Source organism: Panthera leo, chromosome B3, assembly GCF_018350215.1.
Source record: "Panthera leo isolate Ple1 chromosome B3, P.leo_Ple1_pat1.1, whole genome shotgun sequence".
NCBI lineage: Eukaryota > Metazoa > Chordata > Mammalia > Carnivora > Felidae > Panthera > Panthera leo.
In genome coordinates this window covers 59,792,400-59,799,586 of record NC_056684.1, presented here as the reverse complement: position 1 = coordinate 59,799,586, position 7,187 = coordinate 59,792,400, and positions in this window count along the sequence as shown.

Genomic DNA, 7,187 nt, shown 5'->3' with positions numbered 1-7,187 from the left:
ACTGGGAGATCAAGGAAGCAGTAGGACTAAAAATGGGGTTCCTGAAAGTAGATGTATATAATCACAGCTGTGTTCTAAAGGTTCTGGATGATTCTTTCTGAGTTTATGACCAACGGCACAGGCTTGCATGAGAGCGTCTAGTGTTTTTTTGGGTGTCATTTTATTATTCACTGATGCTTCTTTATTCTCCCCCAGGAAGCCAGTGGCATTAGATTTATTATATTGAAATGGTATGAGAAAGGACTGGCTTCAAAAAGTTAAACAGCCACAGTGAGAGATACTTGTTCAGTTCTAGTGTTTATGGTGTCCGGTGCTGAGAATACGAAGATGAATAAGATACTATCCCTACCCTCGAGGAGCTAAAATCTGGAAAGAGAAGACAGACTAGAAATTAGATTATAACATAATATGTTAAGTGCAATATGGAGGATATTTACAAGGTGCTATTGCAATACAGAAGGGTAACCCATCCCAGCCTGAAAGAGAAGGGGTATTAGAATCATGGAATGCTTTTCAAAGACAAGCTTTGAAAGCCAAGTAGGAGTTGCATAAACAAAGTTGAGATGGTGTGCGAGTAAGGTAAGAAGAGCAGTATCGAGAATCCCACAGGGAGAACACTGTAAGTAAAGGAATGGAGGCATGAAACAGTATCACATACTTGGAGATCTAGGTGTAGTTCCATATAACTGGGATGTCAAGTAAGAGGAGGAGATATGGCAGGGGATAAGGCTTGTGACATAAGGAGTGTCAAATTCTGGCTTTATGAAAAAGCTACAAATGTAGAATTACACAGTATGCATGATAAATATTAATAGAGAAAGAAGTTAAAATAAAATAAATAAATAAACAAGACAGTGGATCTGAATGGAAGTGGCTCTGAGAAGGGCTCTGGGAGCCAGGAGCAGTCAGCGTGGGCTGTCTCACAGAGGAATTGTCCCTCTTATTGTTCAAGCTACAATTTGTGTTTCTAATTCAGCCATTTTTATTTGCCAGTCTCATTCCTATGTTTGGTCTGGTTATTTACAGAAGGCAAAGAAAAAAGTGAATGAAGAGGATAAGGAAAGAAGTTATAGATATTTGAGTAAGTGGTTCCTCATTTGGATGTCTAACTGAAATCACAAAGTTAACATATCCAACCTGAACTGTTGATCTACCGCCCCCCAAGACACACACACACACACACACACACACACACACACACACACACACACACAAATTTGCACCACCTGTAGTCTCCTTTATCTCAGTTGATGGCAACTCCAACTTTCCAGTTCTTTAGGACTAAAGTCTTGGAGCCCATCCTTCACTCTTCCCTCTTCCTCATATCCATACCCAGTCCATTAAGAAATTTTGTTGGCTCTTCCTTCAGAATATACCCCTAATCCCACCATTTTCACCATTTCCAGCTCAATCGACATCATCTTTCATCTTGATTACCGCAACAGCCTTCCAACAAGTCTCCCTGCTTTTACTTTTGACCTCCTACAATCTGTTCTCCCTGCGATGTCCAAAGGGATCCTTTAAAACTGTGAATCAAGTAGCATCACCCATAACCCTAAACAACTCCCTTTTTTACTCAGATTAAAGCCAAAGTTCTTAGAATGAATTTCTTTAGGAGCTTTGCTCTGGCTAGTCCCCCTTCCTGAAATACTCTTTCTCCAGTAATCTACTTAGCCAACTCTCTTACCTTTTCAAATTTCACTGCTCCATGAGAGTGACCTTGTCCACCCTTTTTAGTTTTTGTAACCTGTTACCCCTATCCCCATGCACTCCTAACCCCCATTATCCTATATGCTTTTTCTTTTTCTCACAGTCCTTATCACTTCTAATATAATATGTAATGTATTTATTATCTTTATTATTTAGTTTCTTGTCTCCCCCTGCTAGGCTGCAACTTCCACAAGGGATTATTTGATTCACTGGTCTACCCAGCTTAGAACACTAAATGTTGAATGGATGAATGAATGAATGAGTTATTATAGTCAATTGAAATCTTCACTTACATTATCCAAATTTCCTATTGTTAACCTAAACAGAGGAATGAGTCACAGGCATCTTAATTCTAGGAACTGAATGAAAAAGGAAAACAAAAGTTTCCCTATGGTCTGACCCTGGGGAGAGGGAAGAAGCCACTAATCTTTTAACATTTTAATGTATTTTCTTATTGTCCTGAAGTTTTAAATGAATTATCAGATTTTTTAAAATTAATTTTTTATTTACTTTGAGAGAGAGAGCAAGGGTTGGAGCAGAGATAGAGACAGAGAGAATCCCAAGAATCTGACAGTGTAGAGCCCAACATGGGGCTCAACTCATGAACCATGAGATCATGACTTGAGCTGAAACCAAGAATCAGACGTTTAACTGACTGAGCCACCCAGGCACCCCAAGTTATCAGATTTTTAAAAATTTGTTTATATGTATGTGTCCTTTCAGGCCTTTTCTATCACAAAGATTATAAACATATTCTTTATACTTGTTCTCACACTTAAATAACTTAGTTTCGCTTTATTTTTTAAGTTTAGATCAGGTCTTTAACCCATCTGGAATTTATGCTTGTGATTCGTGAGAAGTAGGGAGCTGACATCACTTCTTGCAAATGATTAGCCAATTGATCCCAAATCATACATATACAAAAGAATCCAGCCATTCATCACTGGTCTGAATGTCACCTTACTATAAAGTCTATTCTTGAATTTTTTGTTCCTTCAATCTATTTGTCTATTCTGGCACAAATATCAAACTAATCACTGTGACTTTACATTATATTTTGATTATCTTGGGGTTATCTCTGTTCTTAACATTACAAGTCACTATTTATTACTATTTTTAGCCTGAATCAAACACATTTCCATTAATGTGACATTTTTGAATATTTACTATGTGTTGTGCACTGGAAATAAAAATATGTTGGCTGGACTCAATTGTGCAAATTTAAATTCAGTGGATTGTGGTCTAAACTCTGCTTTTTCAGTTGAGTTTTTTTGGGGGGAAAGGAAGATGATGGCAAAGTTGTTTTTTTCCTCTTAAGTATTGCTTAAGTTGCTGATGTATCCATACATAAGAAAGATTGGTTTTGCTAACTTTTTCTGAAATAGTAAGTCTATATATGAATCAGATGTTGAGAGGTTCTAATGAAAAGCCTAAAAATGTGGACAAAGGCTAGGGAATGAGAAAAACAAGATGTAGTGTAATATCCTAAATTTATAGTTTGTTTTCTAGCCTTAGACTGCCATTTAGGTGACAAGTGACTTCATGAATAAATATTAGGGCAAGGTTTTTCCTCTCCCTTTATGAAACTTTGAGAGTTACACACCAAGTCATGCCCAGTGAAGCATCACCACATCCTAGCAAGATCCTGAGTGTATGTGCTCATGAGGACATTTAATTGCATGTTCCCACATCCTCAGATTAACCTTTTGGCAAAGTTAGCTCACTTCATTTGCAAAGGATATGGGGTAACCATGGTCCATTGTTGAGCAAAAGAGGATGAAGATCAGCTGGAAATTGCAATCAGGGAGAAGGTTTGGGTGTATTCTATAAAGCTAGGAGTAACACCAGGAAGTCTACCACATTTAACACAGGTTAAAAGAGTTGAATTTTAAAAACTCTTAAAGAGAAGGTCTTTAAAACTTTAATACTCCCCTACCACACATTAAGTAAATGAATTTTGACATACGTTTGTGCATGGTATACACAATAGTAATATTCGAATATAATTTATTTTAGTGTCATATCGGACCTTCATCTGGTGAGTATTTATTAAGCATTTACTATGTTGGGGATAGCGAGGTGAACTAGACAGACACAATTCCTTCCCTCAGCCAAGGAACTGCCCCTTCCCAACCAAGTGTGTTATGTCATTGACCAAGAAAGGTAAGTGAACAGTCTTTAAACTGTGGAATGACAGAAATGTTTTGTTTAATTACATAATTATCGACATCCAAGGAAATCTGTCTACTCTAAAGCTGATTATAAGTTTCATAACTTCTCTTTGTATTCACCCTCTTTAATTTTTTTAATGTTTATTTATTTTTGAGAGAGAGAGAGACAGAGCACGAGCAGGGGAAGGGCAGAGAGAGAGGGAGACAGAATTTGAAGCAGGCTCCAGGCTCTGAGCTGTCAGCACAGAACCTGACCTGATGCAGGGCTCAAACCCACAAACTGCAAGATCATGACCTGAGCTGAAGTCGGACACCTAACCAACTGAGCCACTCAGGCACCCTCTTTAAATATCAAATCCGAACATGATTAGCCAGGACTCATGACCTACTTTGCCAGCCTAATACTATTTTATGTCCCTTTCATTACTGTAGTCAAAAAGCTGAGTTTAGTTTTAATGTCACACTAGACATTATTGGATGCTCCCTATGATTAAGAACTCCTCAGTGATTAGTTTTCTTATTCACCAGATTCTCCAAAGAGCATAGTCTTCTCTCCCATAGGGAAAGAGTGGTTGGCTACATTTGGGGCTGCCATATGAGAGTGTTTTCTAAAATATGTCATATGGGATGGGTCCCAGAGTAGGCATGGGTTGTTCAAGGCTGGGTTTGGGATCACAAATACATATAGAATAAACCAGGACTTCAAGGTCTGAGATCACAGAAAGAGAAGAAGAAAGCAATGTCTGGGCACTGAAATATATCTGTTACATGTCAACTTCCTAACATCACTAAGGAGGATTAAATCTGCAGAAAGATGAAAAATGGGCAGTGGTAAAATCCAGAAAGCACACAAAGAAGTGACAGCACTGGCCTTTGAAGAACATATCCTAGAAGAGTTGTTCTTAACCTTGTTTTCATATCCTCACTGGTATGATACACTGTTTTTGAGACCCTGGTAGAGATTGAAATTGTTGGGGCACCCAGGTGACTCAGTCGGTTAAGCATCCGACTTCGGCTCATATCATGATATCCTGGTTCATGATTTCGAGCCCTGCATAGGCTCTGTGCTGACAGCTCAGAGCCTGGAGCCTGCTTAGGATTCTGTGTCTCCCTCACTCTCTACCCCTTGCCCACTCACACTGTGTCTCTCTCTCTCTTTCTCTCAAAGATAAATAAACATTAAAAAAATAAAAATAAAGAAAATAAGAAATTGTCTTCCTTCCTTAACTGGTTTTCCTAGTTAAAAGTTTAAAAAGTACTTGTATGCCTGGGTGGCTCAGTTGGTTAAACATCTGACCCTTGATTTTGGCTCATGTCATGGTCTCACAGTTCATGGGTTCGAGGCCTCGCACTGGGTTCCGTGCTGACAGGGTGGAGCCTGCTACGGATTCTGTCTCCCTCTCTCTCTGCCCCTCCACCACTGTACTCTCTAAATAAACAAACAAGTACGTAAGTAAGTACAATCACTAAATGAAGAAAAAGGCTTTCATTAACTTTCATGACTACACCAGGCTCCAAACCAGAATTTTAGAACACAAATATTCGGAGCTGAGTTGGAGAAGCAAAAATCACTCTCCAACTTCAGTTCTCAATCTGGCCCACATCTCTAACTGCTGCAGATTACTGTTATGAAACTGGGAATCCAGCACTAGTCCATACTGAGTGCTGCTCCAGAGGTACAGGGTAAATGTTGCTGACAAAACTTCTAAGTGTTCTAATGAGGAGAGCTTGAGAAGTGAGTAATTCCTTAACTGAGTATGATGCATTTATAGGGTTAAAGGTGGAGGGCATGTTTAATCTGGTAATCGCTTATAGAAAATGTGGGTAATTTCTCTGGGGAGAACAACCCCAATTACTCATAATGCACCATACTGGGCAGTGCTCAATAGGTGCCACTGCACTACAAATTTAGGTCTGGCATACATTCTCTTGATAATACACTCCCACCCCCTCCACTCCCCCCCCCCAAAAGTAATGAAATAATAATGGTTGATGGCACCATCTGAGAGGTAGCATAATGGAAGGTGTTACCTGGGCTTTGGAGTCATTTCTAGGTTAGAATTCTAGAACTAACTACTACATAGCTGAGAACACTCATTTCACCAATGTTCTGCTTTGATCTGCTCCTGAAAGTTGGGGAGAGCCTGTGGTGAACTTAGAAACAAGAAATACAGAGCAACCTTTTCTCCTTCTGATCATATTCCTCCCAGTTATCTAGTATCTGGCCCACCCATAGCTTTGCCAGATGCCTAGTTTTAAGCCCTTTTTTTCCCAGGGTTCACTCATGTCTATACCTGATAACGTCCCCAGAAAGGGCTCTTGTAGTTTCAGGGAAGTTGCCTCTCTTCTCCTGGGAGCCTTTATCTAACAGAACCAACATCTTTGCACCTAGATTTGTGTTTACTACTCAGTTTTTTTTTAAATATTAAAAACCATTCACTTTCATTTATATGCAAACTTGTTAATAAAAATATTTAGGGAGAAGGGATTCTCTGTCATACTAAGTCCAGCAAGATGCTAACATTGATAGTACTTCTAAAATTTAGGTACTTATAGAATCTCAAGATATTAAGGTTTCAAGGATTGAGGACTAACAAGAAATACTAAAGTGGTAATTTCGTATCAACAAAGCCAATACCTTATATGAATTTCACAAGGTATACACAATTCAGATGATGAATCAAGGCTCAAATTTCAAGGATGAATACCTAAAACATTTCATTAACTTCACAAAGCTCAACAGGAAAAATGGCCCATTTAAAGAGGATAATTGAGAAGAATTTAATGAAGATACTAATTAAAAAAGGGTGAGCAGGATTAAGGGAAACCAAATCAGGATGGTGAAATACCTCAGAAATGTCCCAATCTTTCTGCAATGATGGTAATGTTAGACATCTACATTGCCTAATAACCATGGATATTAGCCTCATGAGGCTGGCTATTGAGCACTTAAACTTGATTAATGCAACTAAGCCACAGAATTCATTTTACTTAATCTCAATTAATTAAACTTTAAATAGCCACATGTGACTAATGGTTGCTATACTGGACAGTGCAGCTAAGGTCTAACAAAGAACCATTACAATTCTTAGGCCTAGAGAGGTAAGAAGGAACAATTACTGGAAACTGGAGTAATGCAGAATTAGAGCTTATAGAAGAGAACTACATGATAGTAGTCATGTGGACTTTGACAGAAGAATGCAGCCACTGATAACTTACAGACTGGCAGAGGAAACTGAGAATACCCTGACTCATTCTTCCTGCCCAACCACCCCCCTCTGATGCTTCTGACTGGTAGAGCTCACC